The sequence below is a fragment of the Poeciliopsis prolifica genome, unplaced genomic scaffold, assembly GCF_027474105.1.
Source record: "Poeciliopsis prolifica strain line A6 unplaced genomic scaffold, Auburn_PproV2 SCAFFOLD010, whole genome shotgun sequence".
Classification (NCBI taxonomy): domain Eukaryota; kingdom Metazoa; phylum Chordata; class Actinopteri; order Cyprinodontiformes; family Poeciliidae; genus Poeciliopsis; species Poeciliopsis prolifica.
The window spans coordinates 12440651-12451152 of NW_026562385.1; the positions used below are offsets into that span (position 1 = coordinate 12440651).

At 40.8% G+C, this 10502-nt stretch overlaps 1 long non-coding RNA gene across 1 annotated transcript; it reads left to right on the forward strand.

Moving 5' to 3' along the window:
* LOC129363152 (uncharacterized) lies at nucleotides 1–2397 on the forward strand. The gene is made up of 4 exons (XR_008606300.1): nucleotides 1–276; nucleotides 1002–1152; nucleotides 1333–1426; nucleotides 1616–2397. It is a non-coding gene; the product is annotated as an uncharacterized LOC129363152 (long non-coding RNA).
* Nucleotides 2398–10502: the final 8105 nt, after the last annotated feature.

Here is a 10502-nt window from a genome sequence, read left to right on the forward strand (position 1 = left end):
AAGTGATTTTTGCGAGTGTTAAATATGATCCATAAAAATGAGGTAAATTTTAATGTATTTTTTCAGGTAGCCAATGATTGAAGAAATGTTGGGTAATTTCTACATGTGCTACCCATTCGTTAACATTAAAAACTATTAGATAGGAAATTACAGTAAAATCTACCCCGATTCTTAAGTCCGGTGCTCCAAAGTTGCGCATGCGTCAGACCGCGTTTTTGAAAGAGAAGCGGGACAAGGAACTCTGGATCCTCTCTGCCATCGAACCGGGAGCTGAAGGTAAGATGTTAATATAGTTTTCTGTGAATGATAGCACGAATGCAAATTCTAACATTACAAATGATTAGATACTTCACTTATATTCGATGTGCATCTCTGTAACATGCCAATACTGTATATCAAAATTTGAATTTTTCCATGGCGCCGACATGGCTAACTGTCTGGACAACAACAGGTAGTTTTAATTTGTTCGCAGTGCTTTTGAGATTAGCCAGCATGCATGACTGTTTGTTACCGCTGGTTTTAAGGTTAGAAACTAGTCTAACGCTAACGCTGAACTTTTGCCGGTGTGGTTAAGTTGTAACGGTCGTTAAGTATCTGCAGGTCTCTGCTCCCACGTCACGCTGCACCGAGAGACAGGCAGCAAATAATTTGCTGATGAACAATCCATTAGTGTATTTTCGCCGCACATGAGAAGTTCCGTCTTAAAATACTAATAGTAATATGTCGCCAACATATGAAATGCCTGCCGTGTTTTATATTGTTGACCTGTTAGCTCCGGTAGCTAACATGGCTGCTGGAGTCGCTCTCGCCGCGGTCTGTTTAAAAACAACATGATTTTCTCTCCAGTTCACCTGCATGTCTGCGTACGTGTGTCTATGTTGTGAAAGTTTAGCGTTACTGCTCATAGTTTTAATTTTTCTTCCCATCAAGAAACATTCATGTGAAGACTATGAGATCTGGTTTTTCATTTAAAATTTGATTTTTGTCCTTTTATGTCCTAGATCAAGGAAGAGTTCAGACTTATCGACAGTTTCCTTGGAGGAGACATTCATGCTAAAGCTTGATGAGAACACACCAGGTCTTCTGCAGCTTAGTGCTAAAGGAGGGGCTGCTGGTTCAAAGATGCACCTTCTGCTGGACACTTTAAATGACGTATGTTAATTTTTTTTTTCAGAAATATGTCATTATTGATATACTTAAATTAAAAATGGAAATAATTTGTAAAGAATTGCTTTGTTGTGCACAAAGTTAAGCTCCTTACCAACTTAGTGTGTGTAAATCTCTCCCCACTCTCCACTAACAGTCTTTTCACTAAATTGTATCTCCCTACAGCCACAGAGCATTGAGGAAAAAAAGGGATACAGTTGTCTGCTGCCTCATTAACTACTTTGGTGAAAGACAAGAAGATCTTTTCCATGACTGCCAGGTATGTCCTTGAAAACAGATGATCGATTAACTCAAGGGATCCTCTTCACTCCTTTTCCTTCTTTCATCTTGTCTTTCTATCTTCTGATCACTACCCTCTGCTCTCCTTTAGATATGTTGAAATGTATGGAAAAAGCATCTTCAATAAAATTTTAAATGTGTATATTTTTTGATTATTTTCAACATATAGGAATGTGAGGACCACACAGACAAAACAATGACGGTGATCGTGATGCACAACATCATGGCTGAGGAGGATCCATCAGATTGTGATTGAGGGAAACCAAGTGATGGAAGGATGTGGAAGCCGAACAAAGGCATGTGTACTGCTGATGGGACTCATATTTGCCCTCAACCTGGACTATCCAAAGCAGCTCAAGAACACATTTGAAGCTTTTCAAAAACTTTTTTTGGAAAGTGATGGGGCAAAACTACTGAAGAAGGTCCACAGTCTGAAGAACAAGCTCAAGGCATACATTTTCCGTCCTGTTCCAAGAGGATCTTTTGTCTGGACAGAGTTTTAAGGTAGTATAGCTTTTTTTTATTAGTGTTCTGTTCTGTCCTCTGCTCCACACACAGACACAGACATATATGTGGATACATAAGTACGTTGCAGCCTCTCTCAGCCCACTCCATTGTTCTCTGATTTCTGAAAATGGAAAAACAATGTAAACTGGACAGTCTGGTCATTAACACTGACTGAATTCTGACAAATTTAAAAATCACCTCTTTCCCAATTTCGTTGTTTCTGTTATTGTCATTCTACCTGAATGAGTGCAACTATATTAACTGAAGACTGTTGTTTTTCTGATCTGTTTTCATCCACATGTACACACGCAGAAAAAAAAAGTATTACAGTTTGTGTGTGGGTTTTGAAGCTTTTGGAATAGAATAAGGGGACTCTTAAAGTTTGGTTGCATTAAATACTTATCCAGAGACAACATATGTAGCCGTTAGCTCAGTGTGTTATAAAATGTGTTTTTGAAATGTCTAAATGTTGTAGCTGTTGTACTGCACTTTATTCATTTATTGTTAATGTTGTGTTATAGTTCTGTTATTTGTTGTGTTTAAATACACCTGCACATCTGAAGATTTGCTCAGTCACTGTTGTGTGAGGCCGAGGAAACACAATTAAGACTATCCCTTGCACCTCACTTCTCCTTTAATTTTCTCTCTTCTCCTAAATTGTCCTTTTCTCTGATGTACTCCTAAGATTGGATGTCTGACATGTTTTATAGTCCTACATTACTGAAAAAATATTTGAAGATGTTATACTGCGGTTTAAGTATTTGTAATTTTGCTTGACACTGCTGTGTTGCACTTATTTCTGTTGTACTTTTTGGATGAATTCTTAGAATAAAATAATTGTAAAAGTGTATCATCTCGATCTATTATTTGTGGCTGCATTTTAACTTACCTGAATAAGTAAAGGTAACTCAGTGATTTCAGTTAACTTTAACTCTTAATTTTCAGCTAAGATTTACTAGCAAACAAGACAAATTTTTACCTATTTTAACTGACTAAATACCTGTTGAATTTAACCATAAATATGAGGTACATTTTACCCAACTTTTTAAAGTATTTCTTACATGTCTAAGATAATTACTTAATACTCAATATATTTAACTGAATATACCTTAACGGGGACAGTGCAAATTGTTACCTCACTTTTTTAGGGTAAATTCTATAGTTTGCTTTTTACAGTGTAAATCACAAGTGCGTGTGAACTGAACATAACCACATCACCTATCATTAACACCGCTGACACTTTTCTCTGTCTGTCAAAGGATAATTAAATCTAAACTTGTTATTTTCCAAACTTGTCGAGGCTGTATAGGATTTGAGGATTGCAGGTGGCCACATGAGCAGTGCATTTTGTTTGTTTCATTCAGAAATTCAACATTAACAGCTTACAATCTCTTATTTAATCAAGCATAAATTTTCTAATGGAATCAATATTACATTTGATCAATTTTCAAAATAAAATAAAGTAGCCCTTTGCAGTTTTTTGCATGCTGGGTTAATCAAATGCAAAGAGATTAAAATGTAACTGTTAGCAAATGACTGAAAGATATATGCTGCTCAATATTCAAAGATGATTGTTGAATGTTAATGTTTCAAATTAGTCCTAATAGCAAACAGTACAGGACTGAATCCATAAAGTATAGTCAGTGCATTGATAGAAATGGAATATAAGGCTTGCATTTGATAAGAACGTGCTTATTTCTGTCAGTAGAGGTGGAGACAATAAAACTTTATTTTGAAGTGTTTGTGTTTTTGTGTGATTGTTCAAGATTCAATTTCTCAATTTCTTACAGACCATGCCAGGTTAAGAAAATACCAAACCAGACACTTGATCCAGACTGTTCTCCCTGGACATAGAATCAATTGTCACCACTACCGTCCCAACCTTCTTTTGTTTCAGGGTATTCAACCTGGGAGTTCAGGGGCCAGGTCCTGAAAGATCAGAAATATGAGTCCAGTCCAGGTAATGGACAAACTGACCGGCTTCATGTTCCAGCTTCTGTCATATGTAGGCTCATGCTACTAAACTGTCTTGCCATCCTGGGGTCAATTGTACCATCTTTATAATTTGACTTGACATTTGATGACCAATATTAGTACACTAATGTTAAAGACCATGCCCTAGTTTTGCACATGTAAGAAAGTGACCATCCAGTGGTCGACTCCAACGCCTTTCAGTACTTGAAAATCTATGGCCACACATTGCCTTTGATTTGATTTACCCCTCCAGCTAAAGACTTCACCACCATTCTCGGTTTTTCTGAAGCCGGCCACCTCATCTCGTTATGCAGCCTTCCCTCTTCTCTTGAAACAGCCCGATTTCTGACCAAACACGTAATTTGTCTACATTGGCATACCTGCTGAAATCCTGCCTAACTCAGATCCTGAGTCAGTCTACAGGGCCTGGAAGGAGTTTGATAAAGCATTAGAAGCCAAGGCACTTATGCTCAGTTAGCCCTCAGTTCAGGTTTTCATCCTCACAAATAGTCAAATAGAGAGCATGAACCAGGAGCTTGAGGCTACCCTCCAGTATCTTTGTTCATCACTCGAGATTATGAGGCTTCTCAAACAATATTTTGAGGTAGCCTCTAATTCCGTCCTTCATGTTAAGATCTCTAATTGAAAGTGTCTGTAACCTCCTGTGTTCAAGTCCTGCTGTCTCCTGTGGTCCAGGTTGAGGTCATGTCTCCAGATTCTCCTGTGAAAACACATCCTTGATTGTGTTTTCACAGGAGATAAACACAATGTCTCACACTGGAGAGGACATTGGAGACTGCAGCTCAAATGTCCTCCCAATCTCCCGCCACAAACTCTCTACCACCAAGGTCAGACCCTCTCCAGATTGTCAGGCTCCCTGTTTACCGACACAGTCACCTCTGGACTCCAAGCAAACAACTTTGCTCCACACCAGAAACTGAGCCGCTCCTCCCACACACTTCTCAGTCTCAAGTAGCAGTTCACTACCTCTCAATCAGGGTCAGGAAAACTTACGCCCATCGTGACACTTTGGGCACAACTTAGATGTGGAAACAAATGACGAGTGAGGATTCTGACCGGATGTGTTCTGCTTGCAAAATTTTCATTTGAACAACACACCTACTGTCATCTCACCTTTTGAATTTGAACCCACAATGAAGGAGTAACCAAAATCTTAATTACGAGACGTCTGAAATGGTTGCCTCCTTTTTGACTTCAACTTAGAAGAGCAAAACCCTGGTGAATTGACTTCTAACAGGAGTTGATGACATCTGGCTGTAAGGAAACGTTCCTGCTGGTCACACCTCCAATCAGAAGATGAAGAGACACGTGCTCACACACCACCCAGCACACACTCCTGTGGATATAACCATAAAAGATTCAGCCTCCCTTTATGCAACACACTAAATGATGCGTAGTGATTATTTAGGAAGCATTCTGCCCTTTTCATCTTTACCACCCAGTGTGAGACCCCAGTGTGATTTCCACCAATGACTTCCCACTAATCGGTATGACCATCTCCGTATAGAACAAGATAATCTAATCAAGACAATCGTTGTTAAGCTTGACTGGAGCAGCTTAACATGTCTGACTTAAACAGCTGAAAGTTTTCAGGAAGCAAGCATGGCTACATTTTTGTTGACAACATCAGGCAGGAAGAGTCTAACGCTCGCCTCAGGGAGGTGGGAGTCCCACTGGGTTGTCGAAGCTGTATTTATATCAGGGAACGTGCAATTCACAACATGGCAATTATAGCTATTTTCAGATGTAAAAATTGGACTCCATCTGTAACAGTCAGAATAGAGTGCTATTCAAACTCATTTCAGCCGCCACCTCGGTACCCATTTCACCGATCCCAAACTGCATGGCTTTGTGTAAACACAGTGGAGCATGGCCTTAACTTTCTGAAGGACTGCTGTGGACATGTCTTCTCCAACTTTGGCCTGACAGGGACAGTCCCCACCATTAACAGCCAGTGGACGACTGCTCTTTATGAGTCCTTTGTAAAACATAAAAGGCAAGTCCGCTCAGTGATCTATGTTAGTGGACCGGACATCACGTGACTTTCTGTGTCACACCACATGTGCTACTGCTTTGCATTTAGCCGAGAGTGTAGGTGGTCAGGAAAACGACACAGTCATGCAAAGAATCTGAATCTGTGTCATGCGACTCATGCAAAAGCCGTAACACTCCACTTCAGAAGTGTTACAAATCTGTTGGGCTACTCCTCGCCATTCAGACAGCAAATCTAAACGCAAAACTGCTGGACAGAACACTATAAAAAGAAATCACCCAAAATGTCTGGAAATAATTAAATCTAAAAAAAAAAAAAATCATTTGAGGACAATGTTTGGTTGAAAGACACAATTCGTCACAGCACAGAAAAAGACCCTCTGGCCAAACGAACGGCAACTGCAACATTTCCAAATTCCTCTTGAGTCGCCTGCAGCTTTATTGCCCAACTGAAGTGAAAGGCTCTCAGATCATAAGTTGAATATAAAACGTCCCCAGTGACATCGACACGTCATACCATAGTCAGAAAAAAGAAATAAATCTTCCAAATTTTGTTTCATCTTTGGTAATCTCCTTCAAAGTCCATAAGGTCAAGTTTGTCATGTGGGAGATTTTTTTTTCTTTAAGCCCTTCAATCACATATATATATATATATATATATATATATATATATATATATATATATATATATATATATATATATAAATTCCCTTCTCACCCACCGCGGGTGGTTCTTATCCTCTGAGCTCAGGTCCTCTACCAGAGGCCTGGGAGCTTGAGGGTTCTGCGCAGTATCTTGGCTGTGCCAAGGACTGCACATTTCTGGACTGAGATGTCTGATGTTGTTCCTGGGATCTGTTGTAGCCACTGCTCCAGTTTGGGGGTTACTGCCCCGAGGCCCCGATGACCACAGGCACCACTGTGGTCTTCACCTTCCAGGCCCTCTCCAGTTCTTCCCTGAGGCCCTGGTATTTCTCCAGTTTCTCATGCTCCTTTTTCTGATGTTGCAATCACTTGGTATTGCTACATCTACCAAACGGCTTTCCTCTGTTGTTTGTCCACTACGACAATGTCTGGTTGGTTCGCCATTACCATTCTGTATGTCTGGATCTGGAAGTCCCACAGGATCTTAGCTCTGGCGTTCTCCAACACCTTTGGGGGTGTTTCCCACTTTGATCTCGGGGTTTCCAGTCCATATTCTGCACAGATGTTTCTGTACACTATGCCTGCCACTTAGTTATGTCGTTCCATGTACGCTTTCCCTGCCAGTATCTTGCACCCTGCTGTTATGTGCTGGACTGTCTCAGGGGCCTCCTTGCACAACCTACACCTTGGGTCTTGTCTGGTGTGGTAGATCTGGGCCTCTATTGCTCTGGTGTTTAGGGCCTGTTCCTGGGCGGCCAGGATGAGGGCCTCTGTGCTGTCCTTGAGTCCAGCTTTTTCCAGCCATTGGTAGGATTTACTGATTTCAGCCACTTCGGTTATTTGCTGGTGGTACATCCATGTAGGGGCTTGTCCTCCCATGATGGTATCTCTGGCACCTCAACCTCCGTTCCCTGTTGTCTGAGACATTCACTGAGCACATTGTCTGTTGAGGCTTTGTCCCTGATGTATTTATGGATCTTAGTTGTTTCGTCCTGGACAGTGGTTCTCACACTCACTAGTCCTCTGCCTCCTTCCTTGCGGCTCGTGTACAGTCTCAGGGTGCTGGATTTGGGGTGGAACCCTCCATGCATTGTTAGTAGTTTTCTGGTCTTAATATCTGTGGGTTTTATCTCCTCCTTTGGCCAGCTAATTATTCCAGCAGGGTATCTGATTACTGGCAGGGCATAGCTGTTTATCGCACGGATTTTGTTCTTGCCATTGAGCTGGCTTCTCAGGACTTGCCTTATTCGTTGGAGGTATTTAGTTGTGGCTCCTTTCCTTGTGGCCTCATCGAGGTTGCTATTTGCTTGTGGTATACCTAGATACCGTAATTTTCGGACTATAAGCCGCTACTTTTTTCATAGGTTTTGAACCATGCGGCTAATAAAAAGGAGCGGCTATTCTGTGGATTTTTTTCCACCGCTAGGGGCGCTCTAACCGGAACTAGAATCAAAACTAAGATAAAATAAATGGAAAGAAGAATACGCTACTTCCTCTTTAGCAGATATAACTGGTAGAAGCAGATAGAAGGACGACAAATTTCCAATCGTATTATCTTCATCTTCTTCACCCCTTCATCATGGAACCCACACGAAAAAATTCGTATGATGCCAGTTTTAAGTTGAAGGCCATCAATGTCGCTATACAGAAAGGAAACCGTGCTGCTGCTCGGAAGCTAAGCGTCAATGAGTCTATGGTGAGACGCTGGAGGAAGCAGCGGGAAGAGCTTATGCAATGCCCGAAGTCGAGGAAAGCTTTCACACAAAGGTTAGGAAAGGATCTATTTAGGTACATACATGTTCATTTACAATTCAAAATCGTTTTGTACCTGTAGTAAATATCTAATCTAAAAACACAAATATCTGTGGCTCGCAAAACTTTTTTTAATGAAGTGGATGCGGCTTGTATGTCTTTGTTTAATTTTTTTTTTTAAATAGAGCGGATGCGGCTTATATGCAGGTGCGGCTTGTATGTCTTTTTTAAATCTTTTTTTAAAAAAATAGAGCGGATGCGGCTTATATGCAGGTGCGCTTTATAGTACAGAAAATACGGTACTTGTAACTGTCCTCTATGTCTGCTATTGTTCCTTGTGGGAGTAAGAACCCCACAAGGAGATATAGATCTCTATCTATCTATCTATCTATCTATCTATCTATCTATCTATCTATCTATCTATCTATCTATCTATCTATCTATCTATCTATCTATCTATCTATCTATCTATCTATATATATATATATATATATATATATATATATATATATATTTGCTCCAGGGATGTCTATAGATATATACATATCTATCTTCACCACCATTCTCACCATACTTCTAAAACCTGAATTTATTACGTATTTATTTTTAAAAATCATTTGGTTCTTTCACATTTTTATTCACAATTATTATTATTATTATTGAACTTTGGAAGGACCACAGGCTGGTTCTCCACAACCACAGGCTGTGGAGAAACCATAGGCTGGTTCTCCACAAGACATCAGGAATGAAAGATTGACAGAAAAATGATGTGCCAGCTTTGAGATGTTGCAATAGTTTCAGACACCATTGATCAGATTGGCTTCTTCTTCTCCACAACCACTGGCTGGTTCTCCACAACCACAGGCTGTGGAGGAGCCACAGCCTGAGGATCCCTCATTTCTTTCTCTTCCTCAAGTTGCAATACATTATTTTGCACATCTTCTAACACAGCCTGTGATACTGTCACAGCCTGTGATGAAACCTCAGGATGTAATTCCCTAATTTCTAGGTCTTTCTCTAGTGGCTTGATTTCACTCTTCGCTACGGTCTTTCTTTGTCCAGCTTTTCCAATTCTTTTCTTTTCAAAAGAAATTGAGAGTAATTTGATATTTCAAAAAACAGTTACCATTTGTGAATCAATGACGTCATCCATTTTGTTGAAGCAATCCGTTTGTTTCAAAAGTAGTCTGAAATTGGGAGATGCTAGGGGCGCGTTATGGAGTAGACGTTCGAACCACGTTTTTGTTAAAATAGTTTAAAAATCGAAGCAGCCCAATTCTTGGATATTTTGAGTTGCAACTGGAAAGTCGACGTTACTTCGTGTAGTCCTATCTTACCATCTAAACCATCCGCTAAAAGAGCGCAAGCTAGCAACCCGGAGGCTGTTAGCAAAGCGGCTATAGACCAGGCCATGCTGCTCACATTCCGCGATATTGTTAAAGAAGTCATTCAAGAAGAAAACAAAAATCTACGAGGGGAAATTAAAGAGGAAATCGCCAAAGCCGTTTCACCCATTCAAGCTGCAGTTGACGAATTCACAAAGAAAATGGGTGATTATGAGGAAGGCCTGGAAAATTTGGACAAGCGCTTGGAAGTTATGGAAACCAGTTATGCGGACCTAAACAGCCAATTTAAAAAGTTACTGGCAAAAACAGACGACTTGGAAAATAGGGGAAGACGTTGTAACCTACGCATACTGGGAATACCTGAAGGAATGGAACAGGGGAACCCCAGATTCATTGCTGACCTGTTATTGGACTTACTGGTGGCTCCGGCGGCCTGGAAAAGCTCCACTCCTGGACAGAGCTACCGAGCGGGAGCGCCGATGCCCTCCGAGGGTCAACGCCCGCGGGCATTTATTGTGCGGATTCATCACTACCAGGAGAAGGAAAGGATACAACTACTGGCTAGACGGAAAGGCAAGTTGGAGTTCCGAGGGGAACAGATTTTCATCGCCGGGCCGCCTTCAACGGGATAAAGAAGTTCCTACGGAAAAAAGACGGAGTTCGCTAAGGTCTTATTTATCCTGCTCGGTTTCGGATCTCCATTAATGGCGATACAAAAGTGTTTGATTCCCCTGAGTCAGCGGAAACCTTTATTGAATCCAAGCTTGGTCCCCTCTCTGAGTGAGCACTACAGGATAGACTGAGGATGCAGGATGAGAG